Below are 20895 nucleotides of genomic sequence, written 5' to 3'. Positions count from 1 at the left end.
AGGACACTGAAAGAGGAATTCCCCAGGTGGGTAGGTGCACAATATGCTATTGGAGATCAGTGGAGAAATAACTCCAGAAAGAAAGAATGAAGAGACGGAGCCAAAGCTAAAACAATGCCCAGTTGTAGATGTGACTGGTGATGGAAGAAACGTCTGATGCTGTAAAGAGCACTATTGCACAGGAACCTGGAATGTTAGGTCCATGAATCAAGGTAAATTGGAAGTGGCCAAACAGGAGATGTCAAGAGTGAACATCAACATTTTAGGAATCAGCGAACTAAAATGGACTGGAATGGGTGAATTTAACTCAGATGACCATTATATCTACTACTGTGGGCAAGAATCTCTTAGAAGAAATGAACTAACCCTTATAGTCAACAAGAGTCCAAAATGCAGTACTTGGATATAATCTCAAAAATGACAGAATGATCTCTTCGTTTCCAAGGCAAACCATTCAATATCACAGTAATCCAAGTCTATGCCCAACCAGTAACGCTAAAGAAGCTGAAGTTGAACAGTTCTATGATGACCTATATGACCTTCTAGAACTAACACCCACAAAAGATGTCCTTTTCATCACAGGGGACTGGAATGCAAAAGTAGGAAATCAAGAGATACCTGGAGTAACAGGCAAGCGTGGCCTTGGAGTACAGAATGAAACAGGGCAAAGGCTAAAAGTTTTGCCAAAAGAATGCACTGGTCATAGCAAACACCCTCTTCCAACAACACAAGTGATGACTCTAGACATGGACATCACTAGGTGGTCAACACCAAAATCAGATTGATTATGTTCTTTGCAGCCAAAGATGGAGAATCTCTATACAGTCAGCAAAAACAAGACCGAGAGCCATCTGTGGCTCAGATCATGAACTCCTTATTGCCAAATTCAGACTTACATTGAAGGAAGTAGGGAAAACCACTAGCCATTCAGGTGTGACCTAAATCAAATCCCTTATGATTATATAGTAGATGTGACAAACAGATTCAAGGGATTAGATCTGATAGAATGTCTGAAGAACTATAGAGAGCGGTTTGTGACATTGTACAGGAGGTAGTGATCAAGACCATCCTCAAGGAAAAGAAATGCAAAAAGGCAAAATGGTTGTCTGAGGAGGCCTTTCAAATAGCTGAGAAAAGGAAAATGAAAGGCAAAGGAGAAATGAAAGATATACCCATCTGAGTGCAGAGTTCCAAAGAACAGCAAGGAAAGTTAAGAAAGTCCTCCTCAGTGATCAGTGCAAAAAATAGGGGAAAACAATAGAATGGGAAAGACTAGATATCTCAAGAAAATTAGAGATACCATGGGAAAATTTCATGTGAAAATGGGCACAATAAAGTACAGAAACGGTATGGCCCTAACAGAAGCAGAAGATATTAAGAAAAGGGGGCAAGAATACACAGAAGAACTATACAAAAAAGACTTTAATGACCTAGATAACCACGATAGTGTGATCACTCACCTAGAGCCAGACATCCTGGAATGTGAAGTCAAATCGGCCTTAGGAAGCATCACTATGAACAAAGCTAGTGAAAGGGATGGAATTCCAGCTGTGCTGTTTCAAACCCTGAAAGATGATGCTGTGAAAGTGCTGCACTCAATATGCCAGCAAATTTGGAAAACTCAGCCATGGCCCCAGGACTGGAAAAGGTCAGTTTTTATTCCAATCCCAAAGAAAGGCAATGCCAAAGAATGTTCAAGCTACCACACAGTTGCACTCATCTCACACGCTAGCAAAGTAATGCTCAAAATTCTCCAAGCAAGGTTTCAATAGTACGTGAACCGAGAACATCCAGATGTTCAAGCTGGATTTAGAAAAGGTAGAGGAACCAGAGATCAAACTGTTAACATCCATTGGGTCATAGAAAAAGCAAGAGAGTTCTAGAAAACCATCTACTTCTGCTTTATTGACTACACCAAAGCCTTTGTGTGGATCACAACAAACTGTGGAAAATTCTTTAAAAGATGGGAATACCAGAACACCTTACCTGCTTCTTGAGAAATCTGTATGCAGGTCAAGAAGTGACAATTAGAACCGGACATGGAACAACAGACTGATTCAAAATTGAGAAAGGAGTACATCAAGGCTGCATATTGTTACCCTGCTTATTTAATTTAAATGTGGAGTACCTCATGCAAAATGCCAGGCTGGATGAAGCATGAGCTGGAATCAAGATTGCCAGGAGAAATATCAATAACCTCAGATATGCAGATGACCCAGCCTTATGGTAGAAAGCAAGGAGGAACTAAAGAGCCTCTAGATGAAAGTGAAAGAGGAGAGTGAAAAAGTTGGCTTAAACCTCAACATTCAAAAAAACTAAGATCATACTGAGTGACTGAACTGAACCAGGGAAGCTCATCAGATTTCCTCTTGTTTGAAAGCTCCTTTAAAAAAATTAATTAAAGGGTTATTGATTTACAATATTGTGTTGGTTTCTGCCATACATCAACATGAATCAGTCATAGGTATACATATATCCCCTCCCTTCTGAACTTCCCTCCCACCTCTCTAGGCTGTCACAGGCCTGGTTTGAGTTCCCTGAGTCACACAGCAAAGTCTCACTGGCTATCTGTCTTGCATATGGTAACGTAAGTTTCTGTATTACTCTGTCCATACATCACACCCTCTCCTTCCTACCTAACCCCCCCACCCTGTGTCCATAAGTCTGTTCCCTGTCTGCAGCTCATTGCTGCCCTGCAAATATGTTCATCAGTACCATCTTTCTCGATTTCATATATATACGTTAATATACAATATTTGTTTTTCTCTTTCTGACTTACTTCACTCTGTATAACAGGCTCTATGTTCATCCACCTCATTAATATTGGCTGAAGTGCGTTCCACTATATGGCTGAGTAGTATTCCATTGTATTTATGTATCACAACTTGTTTATCCATTCATCTGTTGGTGGACATCTAGGTTACTTCCATGTCCTAGCTATTGTAAATAGTGCTGCAGTGAACAATGGGGTACATGTGTCTTTTTCAATTATGGTTTTCTCAGGTTATATTCCCAGTAGTGGGATTGTTGGGTCATATTGTAGTTGTATTCCTAGTTTTTTTAAGGATTTTCTATCCTGTCCTCCGTGGTGGCTGTATCGATTTACATTCCCAACAACCATGCAAGGGCGTTCTCTTTTCCCCACATCCTCTCCAGCATTATTGTTAGTAGTGTTTTGATGATGGCAGTTCTGACCAGTGTGAGGTGATATCTCATTGCAGTTTTGCTTTCCGTTTCTCTAATAATAAGGGATGTTGAGCATCTTTTCATGTGTTTGTTATTCATCCGTATGTCTTCTTTGAGAAATGTCCGTTTAGGTCCTTGAGATCTCCTTTGTAAGCTGTATGTTTTATCTCCTAATTTCCACGGAGCTCCTGGGTTAGACGTGTGTATGTTCCTCGATTCTTTGTCTTGTCACAACAAAGATTTGGAGTGACGGACAGTAAAGCCCCCTCGGCGTGTTACAGCTCTCGGGTCTTGAATGGACCGTGTTATAGCTCTTAGACAAATCAGTGTTACAGCTCTACTTTATTTAGAAGGTAGCAGGAAAATCCATCTTTGAGGCATGAGGGCACGTTGATCTAAAGACACGAGGAGAAGAGCACCCCAGCGCACAGGAGAGAGAGAGCTGGCTCTGGCTCCTCTATGTATATGTTTATCTCTCCCTGGGCCTGTCCTATGTAAAGTGGGCCAGCCAGGAGTGTTGTTTGTTTTACCTGAGGTCCTCACTCCGGTCCTCGGACCTTCTTTTGCTTTATTTTTGAGGGCGTTTTTCTTCCTTGTCTTGTAGCCACTGCCATTTTGGACTCCTTCTCCTGGTCTACCTATCTGACACTTGTTCTACCTGCTTTGACTTCGGCACTCATCCAGGTATAAGACATGATCATCAGTAGCTGGTCAAAGACAAGGAATCCCTCTGTGCCTTGCCCTTTACTTGGTCTTGCGTTTTCCTCAAGTCCGTGGGACTGAATGATGAGTCCTGCCTTTCTTATAGATTCACCAACGGGGTCAGGAATCAAAAAGGGAAGATAGAAGCGGGTTATGGGCTTGTGAGGGATGAGGGCAGCTTCTTCTGGAGTCTGTTGAAAACTTTCCAAAATAAGTAGTGTTAATAGAGATACACGGTTCAGGAGAGAAATCAAAGTAAGTAAATACATTTGAAATTATTAATGTAAGAGTGGTATCTCTAAAACCAAGGCAGGTAAGAGATTGCAAGTGAAACTATTACCTCCGATTGGGACTCAACCCCACATGGCTGGGACTCGAACCCAGCCAAAACCTTGCTTGGGACTTGTACCCATGTGGCTGGGACTCAAACCCCAACAAAACTCATAGTACCTGGTTTCAGGACCTAATGAAGCTCAGGTTCTTGATGTCTCCTCGCAGAAAGAATTCAGTGAGAGACAAAGTGATAGGCAAGACGTGGATTTATTCAGGTACAGAGATTGACGCACACTCCACAGATGGAGTGTGGGTCATCGCAGAGGGTGAATACAGTCATGAAACTTGGAGTGGTTAGTTTTTATAGGCTGGATAATTTCATATGCTAATGAGTGGGAGGGTTATTCCAACTATTTTGGGGAAGGAGTGGAGATTTCCAGAATTTGGGCCACTGCCCACTCCTTGGTCATCTAACAGGGCTCTCATGGCGCCTCTGGGTGTGTCTTTTCACTTGTTGATTGAGGATTAAGGTCTAGTCTTGTCCGCCATCTTGGTCCCATGTGATTCTAATCAGTTTACATTGCGTCCTTGGGCTATGTCATTCTTTCAAAAGTTGTGCCCTGCCTCTTTCCCTCCTGTTACACAAGGGAGAGGTTATAAATGACATCAAATGCTGCACAAAAACTAACAGGGTAAAAAGTGAAAAAAGAGCATTTGATCTGGCAACTAACCAGAATTTCCTGTTCACAAAGGATATGAGTCTTTTTTTTTTTTTTTGACAAGTGAAAGAAAATTTCTTTTTCTGGAATAGTCACAGTTTTATAGGACTCACTGTAAAAAAACCCTCATGTGGTCTTATTCATGGTTTATGCTTTCATCAACAGCTTAAGGAAAACTAGTAATTTTTAGACGATAGCATATTTTCGTAAGACTTCAGTCTCAAACGTCATTTGAGTACGCACTTTTCCCATGAAATATACAAAAATGCATTTTGGAATGTTAAGTAACCCCTTTAAGATACTTAATGAAATCGTAGAAGGCAGCTTCAAATTGTTTCACTTTTGCCACCTCAGAAATTGACTGCGCCTGTGGCGCTGACTTGAGACCAGCAGACGTGGACTGGGATGTGGATTCTGAATGGTTGGGCAGGACGCTCAAGGCTTCTCCTGGAGCTCAGCCAGAATAAGCCTGAGCAAGGCCTCTGATTGCCCTGGCTTGAGTCTCGTGCCAGTCCTTGGACCAATCACTCTAGCTAGAGAATGCAGATGCTCTGACTCACACTGAGCCACATGACTGTGTATTTCCCAGAAGGAGGGGAAGAGCCAGTGCTGAATGGGCAAAAGGGGGGAAAAAATGAGGGCCTAGAGACATTTCAGAGATACCACATCATGCCCTGTTGCTTGACAATATGCTTACATCACAGCAGTACTCATCCCACTCCAAAGTACCCCAAGCCTCTCATAATCTAAATGTACCATTGATTTCCCAGTTATGTTTTTGTTCATAAAAACACTCAAAATTCCCTGAGGTTTCCTCATAGTTGTTTCCTTTCTTTTTCATTTGTTCAGTCTCAACACCGTTTAACGTCAGGGGTCTAGATTGTATCTGGTTCACTCAGTACCTCATCCAGCCCCTTTTCAGGATTCCTTACTCCACTGCAGAGTCTGGCAAGCAAAAACTTCATCTCCCAGAGGCCCTTGCTCCAGGTTCTGAATGTCCATCAGGCTCGGCCAAACAGGGGCACTGGTAGGAGACTTGAATCTGGAACTGAGTTAAGTGGGGAGAGAGGCAAAGCTTGAGTTATTCGTTTGGCTGGGACAGCTGTAGCATCCCCGACATAGTTCAGGAGCCAGCAGCTATAGTAATTGCTGCCCAGAATAGCAGATAGCTGGGTCATGGCAAGGGAAGCAGCTTTGTTGGTGGCCAAGTTCTACATGCTGGCTTTGGGATTTGTTCTGGAAGCTCCTTCCAGTGTGTGTGTTTTAAGCCTTCCCAGTGATTATGTAATAGCCTGTAATAAATCCTTTTCTGGTTAAATAGCTTGAATAGATTCAGTTCTCTGTGACTGAACCTGACTGATACAGCATAGAGGTTAGATTTTAAAATGTCACTGGTCTTTTTGGCAATTTTATTTTTCTTTCTCATCTTTGTAATTACATGGATACAAAGCTTGAAGTGAGGTTGGCATTGTTGGTTGATTTCAATGCACTGGTCAGTTGTAAGGTGATCACCGTCCCTAACTGACCTGTGGTTAGTTAGATTCCCAGGGACACACTCCATTATTCAATATACCTATGCTGAGATCTGCCATTCACGTCTCCAGATCCACTGGGCACCCTTCTCATTCTATTTCACACCCCGGCCCTGCCCAGCAGCAGAGGGCTCCCTTGTGCTCTGACTTTGCCAGTGAGGGGGCCTGCTTTATGCTGGCCCTCTGCCCCTCCCGGCCCCCGCTACCCCTCCCCATCAGGGAGGCATTCACTTTGTTTTTCAGAAGTCTCCTTGCTGGTTTAGTCCTCCTATCTGGGGGCCATCTTTCTCCCTAAAGTTCGAACTCTTGAAACAGTTCACATGTATTAATTTCTCCCTGTACAGCCTCTTTCACAAGCTGAGGATTCAGAAACCAAACCCACAAAGAGAATGCCCTCTCTGGCCCTTTCCCAGCATTAAATGCACATATTTTGATCTCCAAACTTGAAACTTTCCCATTCTTCATTGGTAAAGGGCAGTTTGATGGAACGCTCTAGACAGTTGTCAACAACCATAGCAGACTCCAGACACTGTTCGCCTCTTTCTTCCTCTATCTGCATTATTTTCAGTAGTTCCTCCCAGGTTCCAGAACTCAAATAGCTGGTGCTGCCAACTTTTGAGGTCTGGCCCTCAGGAGTTCACTAATCCTCCTACTTTTCCAGCTAAGGTATGGAGAATGCCCTTTGTCCTCAGGGCAGCAGTGTAAACGAAAAAAAAAAAAAATTTTTTTTTTCTCTCAGAGAAAGTTTATACTTTCCCTTGAATTTAATGTATATATCAACCAAGATCGGTTGAATCAGAATTTCTCATGGTGGAGGTAAGGAATCTTTTGCTAAGACAACTACCCTAAAATTATTCTGGTGCATTTCTTTGCTTCTCTTTACTCACTGCATCAATTAATATCTGTTGAAAGGAAGGAAGGTAAAGAAAAAAAAAAAAGAAATTTCAGTAGTTTGGGTATTTTATTTACTAGTGCACTACAAAGGTTAAATGAGTAATATAAAATTGTACTGTATTACGATTTTTCAGTTTTCACTCTTTAGAAAGGGGACTGTTGGACGGCTAGGCTAATATAGATGCTGTAAAAGTTTAGCAAACCACCACCAGGACTGGGAAGCTCAGAGAGGGAAAACAAATCCAACACAATGCTACAGAAACAGAAGAGCCCAGTATTTTCACTAATTTAACTCGAGTTTCATTTTGACATCTTTGGTTGAGCCACCCACTCATCGCTGGACTCTTCCCCTCCTTGTGGCCCTTCCGCTGAAGCAGATTAGCAACTGAACAACCAGAATCTCTGGTGCTGGACCCAAGTGACTCAGCTCTGCAGTGCTCTGCAGCTGCCCTGGCCTTCTCAGATCTTGCCCGGACTCTTTGACTTTGGGTTATTCCTGGACCTTTAATACATTCCCTATCCTGTATAAGCTCTTTCTAACTTTGGTCACCTTCTTTATCAAATCCATTTACTGTTCAGATCATTTTATTGAGCTCTGATCTCTTTAGTGGTTAGAATCTCAGATGTCATCTTTCTTCTGAGCTTGGAATAAGTTCTTCTGATAGAAGCTGACTCATTTTCCATCAGTGAACATTTTCAGCCTGCTATTAATTTCTCATTTCTTATTTGGGAGATATTCACATTTTCAGCAAAATGAAGAATCAAATCTTTCGTTTCTGGAGTCAAGGTCCTTCCTTAGTTTCTGATCAAGTATTCCCTCATCAATCACTCCCCAGAGCTACATATCCTTCTTGCCTCAATGGGATAGGCTGTCATATCCTGTGATTACAATGACAGAAATACCTAAATGTACAGTGTACAGTAATATTAATGTGGCAAATAGGCATTTTCCTCTCCCCTCTCTCATGTGAGAGAACATGAGAACTGTTTGGTAGCATGATACTCTGGTTCTTTAGAATATATAGTTGACATCTACTTCTGCTTCATTGACTATATTAAAGCCTTGACTGTGAGCATCACAACAAACAGGAAAATTCTTAAAGAGATGGGGATACCTGCCTCCTGAGAAACCCGTATGCAGGTCAAGAAGCGACAGAACTGGTCATGGAACAACAGACTGGTTGAAAATTGGGAAAGGAGTATGTCAAGGCTGCATATTGTTACCCTGCTTATTTAATTTAAATGCAGAGTACATCGTGCAAAATGTCGGGCTCTATGAAGCACAAGTTGGAATCAAGATTGATGAGAGAAATCTCAATAATCTCAGATATGCAAATGATACCACCCTTATGACAGAAAGTGAAGAGGAACCAGAGAGCCTTTTGATGTAAGTGAAAGAAGAGAATGAAGAAGTAAGCTTAAAACTCAACATCCAAAAAATTAAGATATGGCATCCACTCCCATCACGTCAAGGAAATTAGCTGAAGCTCCAATACTTTGGCCACCTGATGGGAAGAACTGACTCATTGGAAAAGGCCCTGATGCTGGGAAAGATTGAAGGCAGGAAGAGAAGGGGACGACAGAGGATGAGATGCTTAGATGGCATCACCGACTCAATGGGCATGAGTTTGAACAAGCTCAGGGAGACGGTGATGGACAGGGAAGGCTGGGTAGCTGCAGTCTATGGGGTTGCAGAGTCGGACATGCCTGAACAACAACCTATGTTTTCAAACCAATATTTTTATTATTTCTTTTGGAATACGCAAAGAACATGCTCACTCCTGGGTAACTCATTTGTTTTTCTCAGCTTTTTGTTGTTTTCCAGTCACTAAGTCTTGTCCAACTCTTTGGTAAACATGAATTTGTTCCTGTTTTGTGAATAAGTTCATTTTTTAAAGATTTCACATATAAAAGATATCATATGATAATTGTCTTTCTGACTTACTTCACTTAGTATGATATAATCTCCAGATCCATCCATGTTGCTGCAAATGGCATTATTTCATTCTTTTTAATGGCTGAGTAATATTCCACTGTATATAGGTACCACATCTTCTTTATCCATTTATCTGTCAATGGACATTTAGGTTCCTTCCACGTCTTGGCTATTGTAAACAGTGGTGCTATGAACACTGGGTACATATATCCTTTCGAACCATGGCTTACTCCAGATATAGGCCAAGGAGTGGGATTGCTGGGTCACATGGTAGCTCCACTCTTAGTTTCTTAAGGATCCTCCATAATGTTCTCCATAGTGCCTGTATCAACTTACATTCCCACCAACAGGGTAGGAGAATTCTGTTTTCTCCACATCCTCTCCAGCATTTATTGTTTATAGACTTTGATGATGCCCATTCTGACTGGTGTGAGGTGGTACCTCATTGTAGTTTTGACCTGCATTTCTCTAATAGTGATGTTGAGCATCTTTTCATGTGCCTATTGGCCATCCATCTGTATGTCTTCCTTGGAGAAATGTTTCTTTGGGTGTTCTGCCCATTTCTTTTTGACTGGATTGTTTATTTATTTATTTATTTTGATATTGAGCTGCATGAGGTGTTTGTAAATTTTGGAGATTAAGCCCTTGTCAGTCGCTTAGTTGCTTTGTTTGCAAATAGTTTCTCCCATTCTGTAGGTTGTCTTTTAGTTTGGTTTATGGTTTCCTTTGCTGTGCAAAAGCTTTTGACTTTAATTAGGTCCCATTTTGTATATTTTTGTTTTCATTTCTGTTACTCTAGGATGTGTACCCAAAAAGATGTTGCTGCAATTTATATCAAAGAGTGTTCTGCCTATGTTTTTCTCCAGGAGTTTTATAGTATCTGGTCTTACATTTAGATCTTCAATCCATTTTGAGTTTATTTTTGTGTATGGCATTAAAGAATGTTCTAGCTTCATTTTTTTAAACATGTATCTGCCCAGTTTTCCCAGCACCATTTATTGAAGTCATTGTCTTTTCTCTGTTGTATATTCTTGCCTCCTTTGTTATAGATTAGTTGACTGTAGATGTAGGAGTTGACCATAGGTGCATTAATTGATTGTAGATTACTTCTGGGCTTTTAATCCTATTCCATTTGGTATATATTTCTATTTTTTTGTGCCAGTATCACATTGTTTTGATGACTATAGATTTGTATAGTTGAAAGTTAGGGAGCCTCATTCTTCCAGCTCTGTTTTTTCTTAAAATTACTTTGGATATTCAGGGTCTTTTTTGTCTCCCTACAAATTTTAACAATTTCTTTAATTCTAGTTCTGTGAAAAATGTCATTGATAATTTGATAGAGATTGCATTGAATCTGTAGATTGCCTTGGGTAGTATATTCATTTTTTAAAATATTGATTCTTCCAACCTAAGAACATGGCATATCCTATCTGTGTCATTTTTTATTTCTTTCACCAGCAAGTTATACTTTTCAGATTATGGGCCTTTTGCTTCCTTAGGTAGCTTTATTCCTAGGTATTTTATTCTTTTTGATGCAATAGTAAATGGGATTTTCCCCTTAATTTATCTTTCTGATCTTCTGTTGTTAGTTTATAGAAACACAACAATTTCTGTATATTAATTTTGTATCCTGTAACTTTACCAAATGCATTGCTGAGCTCTAGTAGTTTTCTGGTAGCATCTTCAGGATCTTCTATGCATAGCATTGATGGCTTATGGTGTCGGAATCGTGATCTCCAAAGAAGATTTAACTTCAGGACCAGGGACCAGGCTTGATCACTCAAGAGGTTTTGTATAGCAGAGTTTTAGTAAAGTGAAAAGAGACTGAGAAAACTTCTGATGTAGACATCAGAAGGGGGATGGAGAGTGCCCCCCTCTCTAGTCTAAGCAAGGGAGTCATATAATTTTTTAATTAGTTATTGCAATAAATCGAAAGAATATCTCAAGGTTGTAAAGATCTTACTAGACCCACTCCCATAATTTACATTTTAAGATAACAGGATTAGCCAGAAGGTTTTCAGGAAGAAGAAACTGTCCTCAAGCAGGATACATGTTGTTATATAATCCTTTAGTAGAGAGTTTAAACTGAGTTGTTTGTTGTATAATCATCAGTTCTAGGCTTAGGAAAAAAAAAAAAACATTTTATGTGACTAAGGAACACAGAAAAGAAAAAAAAAAGAGATATTTGTCCTTTCCTCCACCTTGAGAATTCTAGACCCCTATCTCCCCTTTGAGAGCCGCAGACCCCTTCCTCCTCCTTGGGGACCCGGGACTTCTTATCAACCTGCCTAGGAACTGACTCTCTCAGTATCATGCCATCTGCAGACAGTGACAGCTTTACTTCTTTTCGAACTTAAATTCCTTTTATTTCTTTTTCTTCTCTGATTGCCATGGCTAGGACTTTGAAAGATATGCTGAATAAAAGAGGTGAGGTTGAACATCTGTGTTTTATTCTTGATCTTAGAGAAAATGATTTCAGCTTTTTGCTGTTGAGTATGATGTTAGCTATAGGTTTGTCATACATGGCCTTTATTATGTTGAGGTAGATTCTTCTGTGACCACTTTATGGAGAGCTTTGATCATAAGTGGGTGTACAATTTTGTCAAAAGCTTTTTCTGCATCTGTTGAGATGATCATACGGTTTCGATTCTTCAGTTTGTTGATGTGGTGTATCACATTGATTGGTTTGTGGATACTGAAAAATCCTTGCATTCCTGGGATAAGTCCTACTTGATCATGGTGTGTGATCCTTAATGTATTTCTGGTTTCAGATTGCTTGTATTTTGTGGAGGATTTTTACATATATTTTCATCAGTAATATTGGCCTGTAACTTTCTTTTTCTGTGGTATCTTTGTTTGGTTTTGCTATATCAGGGTGATGGTGGTCTCATAAAGTGAGCTGGGGAATTTTCCTTCCTCTGCAATTTTTGGGAATAGTTTCAGAAGGATAGGTATTAGCTCTTCTCCAAGTGTTTGATAGAATTCGCCTGTGAAGCTGCTAGGTCCCAGGCTTTTGTTTTACGGAGTTTTAAAATCACAGTTTTGATTTCAGTACCTGTGATTGGTCTGTTTATACTTTCTAGCTTTTCTGCTTCATGCTTGGGAGAGTCTACCTTTTTAAGAATTTGTCCATTTCTTCTAGGCTGTCTATTTTATTGGCATATAGTTGCTTGTAGTAGTCTCGTATGATCCTGTACATTTTTGTGGTGTCTACTATAAATTCTCCTTTTCCACTACAAAATTTTATTGATTTAAGTCCTCTCCCCCCCTTTCTTCCCCTTGATGAGTCTGCTTAAACATTTATCAATTTTGCATGTCTTTTTAAAGAATCAGCTTTTAATTGTATTGATCTTTTCTGTGGTTTTCTTTATCATCATTTCATTTATTTCTGCTCGGATCTTTATTTCTTTCCTTCCACTGGCTTTGGCTTTTGTTTGCTCTTCTTTCTCCAACTGCTTTATGTATAAGGATAGGTTGTTTATTTGAGAGATTTCTAGCTTTCTGAGTTAAGGTTGTATTGCTATAAACTTCCTTCTTCAGACTGCTTTTGCTGCATTCCATAATTTTGGGTCGTCATGCTTATGCGTTCATTTTCATTTGTTTCTAGGTTCTTTTTGCTTTCTTCAGTGATCCATTGGCTTTTTAAGTAAAATATTGTTTAACCTCCACGTGTTTGTGTTTTTTAGTTTTTTTCTTGTAGTGATTTTTAATCTCTTAGTATTGTGGTTGGAAACGGTTTTTGATATGATTTCACTTTTTAAAAAAATTACTGAGGCTCAGTATGTCGTCCAGAATGTGATCAGTCCTGGAGAATGCTCCACGTGCCCTTGAGAAGAACGTGTTGTTGTTCAGTCACTCAGTCCTGTCTGACTCTTTGTGACCCCATGGACTGTGGCACAGCAGGCTTCCCTGTCCTCCACCATTTTGGAAGCTTGCTCAAACTCATGTCCATTGAGTCAGTGATGCCATCCAACCATCTCATCCTCTGTCGTCCTCTTCTCCTCCTGCCTTCACTCTTTCATCAGGGTCTTTTCTGATGAGTCAGCTCTTCGAGTTAGGTGGGCAAAGTTATTGGAACTTTAGCATCAGTACTTCTAATGAATTTTCAGGGTTGATTTCCTTTAGGATAGACTGGTTTGATCTCCTTGCAGTCCAAGGGACTATCAAGACTCTTCTCCAACACCACAGTTTAAAAGCATCAGTTCTTCAATGCTCAGCCTTCTTTATGGTTCAACTCTCACATCCATACATGACCACTGGAAAAACAATAGCTTTGACTATGCAGACTTTTGTTGGCAAAGTAATGTCTCTGCTTCTTAATATGCTGTCTAGGTTTGTCATAGCTTTTCTTCCAAGGAGAAAGCATCTTTTAATTACATGGCTGAGAAGCACATGTATTCTTTTTCTTTTGGATGAAATGTTCAGTTGTTGTGGCAGAAAGAGCCATAAACAAGATCAAACCTGAATATCAGTTTTCCTGAACCACTATTTGTTTAATGTTCAAGTTAACAATATCTGGTAAACAAACTCCAACATCTCAAATAACTTAACAAAGCAGGTACAGGTCTGGGATTTTAATAAACTGACATGATTCGTTTAGACATACTTGCAGGATTGCTTTGAAACAACAAACCTTACTGATTGTGATATTTTACATTTTTAATAGAATTCAGGGATTTCTCTTGAGTGTCATAGAAAATTTTTATGTAACTAAGTAATGACTTTCTAGTAGATAAATGGGCAACAAACATAAACATATAATTCTCAAAATAGGAAATAAAAAGTAAAACATCTAATCAACATATATTCAGTGTAATGTTGAACCTCACAGTAATGAAAGAAGTGCAAAGCTTAAAAACGTGTGTTAATGATGACTTACTTCCTAGTTGAAATGAACAGAGGGAAAACATGCAGGAATACAGATTGTCGGCTGGAGAGGGGTGAGGTCGGCCTGTCCTTTACTGAAGAGGGACAGAAGAGGGTGAGGTCTCTGGGTTCCGTCAAGCTGCAGGAACTAGGGGCACGCTCAGATTACTCTAGGTGGCAGAAGTTTGTCAAATAGATGTCTAGGGTGGGGAGAATGGGAAACAAGTCATCAGTCCTCAAGTCACCCAAAAAGTTCTCCACGAGTCCTAGCAGTCTGACTGCAGTTTTGATCACTTATTGAGAATTCTTGTTGTTCACTCTTAATAGAATCCACCTATACAGGTACCCTCTGAGGATTCAGTGAGATAGAGTACATGTAAATACTTTCAAACCACAATGTTTTAGAGGGATTTATTAGTTGTTGTGGGGTCACTGGCCTTCTTTGAAGCAGTGTTTCTTTTAACTCAACATCTATATTTTCTTCCTTTTTTTTTGATTTTCAGTACAATGGTATAGATTTTGTTGAGTAGGCCTGGCTTGTGATTTGGCCTGTAGGGGAGAAAACTATCATTCTCTTTGTTAATATCAAGATATCAGGAATATCAAGAATGAGGGACATTGCTCTTGTTTGTTTTATTCTTTTTTAAGGTGGTGTTTATAAAATTAAGTTCTGGGGTCATAGGAGCCTATGGAGGTACCTAAGCATTCACAGTGTGTGTGAGGGGGTAGATGTGGGAATGGAGTTGAGAGCCAGTTGGCAAGGACTGAACGGGCGGGTTTGTTCCTCTTCATCAGAACAGCTCTGTCTGTTTTTGACATCATGATTATGGGTAAGATTTTACATTGAAAAGGAAAGTGGTGACAGGTTCAAATGGTAGCAACTCTGGCAGCAAAAGAGAAGAAATGAACCCAATGCTGACATTAATTGCAAAAGCTAATGAAGACAGAGAGGCCTGGCGTGCTGCAGTCCATGGGGTCACAAAGAGCTGGACACAACTGAGAGACTGAACTGAACTGAACTGAATGAAGACAGAACTGATGCAATTAATCAGAGCAAAACTGAACACTACTTGATCAACATCTGGAATCCAAGCTGGCAAAAGAGAACTGATCAACAATAAGCCACTGCAAGGAGATCCAGCAGTCCATCCAAAAGGAAATCAGTCCTGAATGTTCATTGGAAGGACTGATGCTGAAATGCCAATACACTGGCCACCTGATGTGAAGAGCTGACTCACTGGAAAAGACCCTGATGCTGGGAAAGACTGAGGGCAGGAGGAGAAGGGGACGACAGAGGATGAGATGGTTGGGTGGCATCACCAACTAAATGGACATGAGTTTGAGTAAACTCTGGGAGTTGATGGTGGACAGGGAGGCCTGGCGTGCTGCAGTCCATGGGGTCCCAAAGAGTCGGACACAACTGAGTAACTGAACTGAACTGAAGCCATGGTTGTATGTGTTGCAGTGGCTAAAGCCTGACACAGACTTCCTCCTCCTCCCAGGCTCCGTCTGAGACTAAGGACGCTGAACTTTTGAAAGGTAAGACTCCGCTGACCCTGTTACACTGTGTAGAGGACAATATTAGTGTTTTCCAACCTCGCCCTGTATTTGCAGAAGACCATGTAGCTAGTTCTGGTCAATGAAATGTGAGTGGAAGGGATATATATTAGTCAGCAATGAGGTGGGGAAAAGCTGATGCCTAATTCTTTGGACTTACTCTTCCTTGCCACGGTGATCAAGAAGGCCAAAAGCTTCAGATGAATGTACCAACAGGATGATGGTCCTCCAGCTGGCTGTGCAGGGCAGAGGACCCTGCCTACAGATGGTGCACCATGAGCGAGGAGTACAGCTTTGGATTCTTAAGCTACTGCTGTATAGAGCAGCATATACTGAATATCCACCAGGAGGTGGAGCAGCATAACCGAATATCCACCAGAGGAAATGGGGAGGCTCCAGGAAGGTTTTTCAAGGTGGGAAATTCCCAGGGGCTGCTTGGAAGACAGCCAAGCTAGAAGTGCCAAGTGAAGCGGTGGCAGGGTGAAGCGGGTGGGGAGTACATAACAGCTAGCTGAGGAAGGGGTGTGAGTCAGTGGAAAAAACATGTTCTTTGGACTCAAATGGACACACCTAGGGTTCAAATTTTGGTTGTTGTTTTTTTTTTTTTTTTTTTTTTTTTTTTTAGCAAGTTGCCAATCTCTCTTACTTTTCTAAATTTATAAAGCATAGTACCTACATTACATGATTGCTGAAAAGATTAAATTATACATACATACACACAAATCCATTTAGCACAATATCTAACAGTTGGTAAGTAATCAATAAACCTAGATGCCCCTTCTTTCTGGCCACTTCCCTCTAAGACCATTTCTGAGCTTGGTGGCTGCTAACTTTTGATCTCAAGGACTCTACAAATGGGAATTCTTCAAGTTTAAAGTCCTCGCTCCAAGGTCTGCATCCCACAGATCCCTGCTGGAGCTTTGAAACAGGAAGGGAATGCTGCCAAATCCTTGTCTTAATTGTTTTATTTGTAGTGTCCTTGGATTCTGAAGAGGGAATCTTAGCACTGTAACTGAGTCTAAAGTCTGGGCAAGGGAACGGCTGTGAGAAAGAAGTCTGGTGGCCAGCTTTCTCCTTACTGACATTTCAGTTCCCTTCTGCCCAGTATGGGTAAAAGAATTCCCCTCTCCCTGCCTTAACTGGTCATTTAGAGCACCCTCTGGGCTTCCCCGGTGGCTCAGCTGGTAAAGAATCCGCCTGCAATGCAGGAGACCTGGGTTCGATCCCTGGGTTGGGAAGGTCCCCTGCAGAAGGGAAAGGCTACCCACTCCAATATTCTGGCCTGGAGAATTCCATGGTCCATGGGGTTGCAGAGAGTCTGTCACAACTGAGCAACTTTCACTTTCTTTCCCACCTGTTTGGTGCCTTCACTTCCTTCCATTCTGACCATCAAGAAATCTTTTCAAAGAAACTAAGCTTATTAGAAACTGAAGGGAAATACCAAGTGCCAAAATACAAATATGAAAACAAAGAAATGCAAGAGTTTACTGGACCAGTAGCTCTCATCTGAGCAAACTGGAATCATTCCCTGACACCCAGAGGCCTGGGAACCATGAGTACAATGTGATCGTGGGAAACAGGCAGAAATTACCTGATCCCAGAGTTGGTTTTATGGTTGAATTTTAGTGAAAATACTTCTCTTGGTCCCTCTCTGGTTGGGCTCGGGGACAGGGCGTTAATTTTATATTACAAAATAACCTTGACTGGAGAGACTATGCAGAAGAAAAAAAATTGTATTTTTTAAAAGGAGGCATAAGATTGAGGGGGAAAAGAAGTTGAGAAATGCTCTTCAAGTAACTTAGAACCCCAGGGTTTCAAAGACAAGGCAGCAGAGAAGGAAGTGAGAAGAGAAAGCCTGTATTTACTGAGAAAAAGATCTGAGAGAGGCCAGGGCAGCATTCGGTGAGTAGGAACATTTGTGTCTTCTTGGCCTGTTACCCCATTTACTCTCAATTGTTTAAAGGTGGGCTTCTTGGGACATTTCATCCAGTCTTAATGTTCCAAGGGGAGCACAGAAATGGTCATTCGATTTGAAAAAGTAGGGGGAATTTTACTGAGTTCTTTATTTTTAAGGAACTTTGGTAAGTTCTTTATTAAGATTTATTTTACTGGCTGGGTTGACTGTTTGTTCTTGCATGAGCTTTCATCCAGTGGCAGCAAGTGGGAGCTACTGTCTAGTTGCAATGCACAGACTTCCTTTGCTGCAGAGCAAGGCCGGGGCTCTGGGGCGCAATGGCTTCAGTAGCCGGGGTGCCTGGGGTCGTAGTTGCAGCTCTTGGGCCCAGAGCACAGGCTCAGTAGCTGGGGCGCACAGTCTCTGCTGCTCTGAGGCATCTGGGATCTTCTGAGATAAAGGCTTGCACACATGTCTCCTGCAATAGCAGGCAGACGCTTCACCACGGAGCCATGTGGAAGCCCAGGGAGAAACTTATAATGTGGGTGGAGCGTCTCCGCGGGGTCCGAGGGCCGCTTGTATGGGTGGGGTAGTTCTGCGCCTGTTTCTCTCTTCTTCCTCTTCCGCGTCTGCAGCCCAACGTCTCTGCAAAGAAACGCTGAACAAGCCAGCATTTTGCAGAGCAGTTCTGGGTTCCTGCTTCGTTCTGAGGCGAGCCCGGGGCTCTCGGCTCATTTGCGGAGGTGAGATGATGGACATGCCTTGAGTCCAACGGCGCTGTGAGCTGGTTCAGGCGGGGCAGGGGCGGGGGGAAAGAGGGGAGCTCGGCTCCACCCAAGTGCCCTCAAAGAGTACCAGCCCTCTCCTTATGTCCCCAAACCTCCGCTGCCCCAAAGGCTAATCTATGGGGGACCCCCCCCCCCATCTCCAGAGAAATGCAGGGAAAATAATTTGCATCCCTAAAGGGGTGCTTCTGCCCGCTGGTTCCCTCTGCCCCGTTCGCCTTATTGTTTTGTGAGTCCCTGTCTTGGGATGGCATCACCGACTCTATGCACATGAGTTTGGGTAAACTCCAGGAATTGGTGATGCACAGGAAGGCCTAGCTTGCTGCGGTCCCTGGGGTGGCAAAGAGTCGGACAAGACCGAGCAACTGAACTGAACTGTCCTGGGAACATGGGGGTCTGCTCGTCCTGCCGGGTTTCCCCTGCCCCAGCTAGCCACCCCCTCGATGGGGGCTCCCCTGCGCCTGCAGGGCTCGGCCCAGCGCCCCGCGCGCCTGTGCTTGCCACTCCGGCTTCACTTTCGCTTTCACTTTTGGTCCCGGTCCCGGGGCGGCCAGGGCAGGTGACAGCGGCGTGGTCCCCGAGTCCCAGGTACTGAGTGAGAGAGACCCCAGTACGTCCCGCTGTGGGGGGAGGCTGAGTGTTTTGGGGAAGAGCGAGGCCAGGGCATCCTTTCCGTGCCGAGAGGTGTGTGGCGGTCCAGGGACCCGGGGAGGAAGGGAATCAGCGCTGGGGGGGCGGGGGGGGGCGGTGCAGCGGCGAAGTGGGGCCCGGGGGGTGCGGGGTGGGTCGCGAGGCTGGGGATCGTGTCCGCGGGGAGGGTGGTGGGGTTGGCTCAGGCTCAACAGTGGCCTTGCCTCTTTCTGCACCGGGGGCTGGCCAGGGGCGCAGAGCTCCCCTAAGCCCCGCCAGTTCCCGGCAGGCAGGCAGGAACCGTCCTCTGCGCTTCTCCTTGAAGCTGGGTTCCTGCCAGCCTCGCCTTCTGGACTCCAGAGGAGGGCCAAGTGAGGTGGTGGGTGGATGGCGGGGGAGAAGGGTTGGGGATTGGCCAAAGAGAGCACCTGGCCGATAGTAGTTGGAAAAACGAACCTGAGTTCGGTGAGTTGCAGGCGCAGGGATGTCGGCGCAAGGACAGTTAAGCGTGGAGAAGGCAATGGCACCCCACTCTAGTACTCTTACCTGGAAAATCCCATGGACGGAGGAGCCTGGTAGGCTGCAGTCCATGAGGTCGCTAAGAGTTGGACACAACTGAGGGACTTTACTTTCACTTTTCACTTTCATGCATTGGAGAAGGAAATGGCAACCCATTCCAGTGTTCTTGCCTGGAGAATCCCAGGGACAGAGGAGCCTGGTAGGAGGCCATCTGTGGGGTTACACAGAGTCTGAAATGACTGAAGCAACTTACCAGCAGCAGATCAATTCAAGTCTGTCCCTTCTTCTGCACTTCTTGCCAATAGTTGTCTGTCCTCCCTTTGCTGTGGCTCAGCCTGGAGTTTACTGAGTTTAAAGGCCCTCCTGTTGGAGCAAGTTAAAATTCCCTCTTGGTGTCTTACTAGCCTGGTGGGCCTGCAAGTTAATTTCGGGAGGAAGGAGAAAATGCAGACACTTCCTTACCTTTTTTTTGGAGGTTCTTTGTGAGGCCAGGTTCAGAAAGAAGTGCTCTGGTTTCTACTAAATCCCTGAAGTGTTTGCTCACAATCAGGATGGAGTCAACAACTTAAAAAAAAAAAAAACTGAAAAATTGGCCAGCTTGTCTCTTTTTGCACGGAGTTGTAGTGGTACTGATAGGCAGCACATTTTCAGGTGGGCCTAAATAGAAAAGTTCTAATATGTTAAAAAACTGAATCAACATTTTAGAAGTATTTACTACCGGTAACTAGCTGTCATCAGTGCTTGTTAATTTCATTGCTCAGAGCCTTTGGAAGAAGGCCTGTTTGTTACCTCTTGATGATGGATTTGACATTCCATGGTGTCCCAAAAAGGGAAGGAGGAGACAGCCCAGGACCAGTTGCCCTGACTTCCTGTGTGAGTGGGAGAAGTCAGAATCACCAAAGGCAGTTAGTATCTTGAAATCTTTCTGTCTGTGAAATAAAGTTAGGAACTCTGTTACTGCGGCACTTTAATCCACACCATTGATTGTCAAAGAACATTTAGTAAGATCAGATGTCGAAGGAAGATACTTCTTAAAACCTTAAAGGAGTACAGTCAAGAACAGGAAATTCCTTTAAAGCCCTTATGTCTCAGTCTGTGTATATTTAACTGCCTTCTTGATATTTCCCCTTGGACATCTCATAGACATCACAAATAAACATATTAAAAAATAAAGTCTTGGTTCCCTCTCCTCCCTTTAAAAATTTTTCCACCTCCGGCCTTCTCCATTTCAATAAAGAAAACCTACCACCATCCAGATGTCCATTCTAGAAACCTGGCAGCCATTCTGATACATCCTGTCCCTCAGTCCCTACTTCTCCAGTTCCAGTTCAACCGCTTAGTCGTGTCCTACTCTTTGTGACCCCATGAATCGCAGCACGCCAGGCCTCCTTGTCAATCACCA

The 20895-nt window shown here is 42.7% G+C and overlaps 1 protein-coding gene and 1 long non-coding RNA gene across 5 annotated transcripts in view; one reads left to right on the top strand and one right to left on the bottom strand.

Moving 5' to 3' along the window:
- Positions 1–4409: 4409 nt before the first annotated feature.
- LOC121819684 (uncharacterized) lies at positions 4410–20035 on the bottom strand. Its single transcript, XR_006060041.2, has 3 exons — positions 19956–20035; positions 19521–19856; positions 4410–5928 (listed from the first exon to the last, which is right to left on the bottom strand). It is a non-coding gene; the product is annotated as an uncharacterized LOC121819684 (long non-coding RNA).
- Positions 17523–20895, top strand: part of ERAP1 (endoplasmic reticulum aminopeptidase 1) — a 40195-nt gene continuing 36822 nt past the window's right edge. Inside the window, exon 1 of one of the 4 annotated variants that reach the window (XM_042250779.1) lies at positions 17523–17567. The gene's annotated coding sequence lies outside the window, so the exon portion shown is untranslated. Of the gene's footprint in view, positions 17568–18192; positions 18303–18869; positions 18955–20895 lie in introns of those variants that run through there. The other 3 variants (XM_012178990.4, XM_004009090.5, XM_042250778.1) reach the window with 3 other exon arrangements.

This window comes from Ovis aries, chromosome 5, assembly GCF_016772045.2.
Source record: "Ovis aries strain OAR_USU_Benz2616 breed Rambouillet chromosome 5, ARS-UI_Ramb_v3.0, whole genome shotgun sequence".
NCBI lineage: Eukaryota > Metazoa > Chordata > Mammalia > Artiodactyla > Bovidae > Ovis > Ovis aries.
The sequence above is the reverse complement of the archived record's forward strand: the minus strand, read 5'-3'. Positions and strand labels throughout refer to the sequence as shown.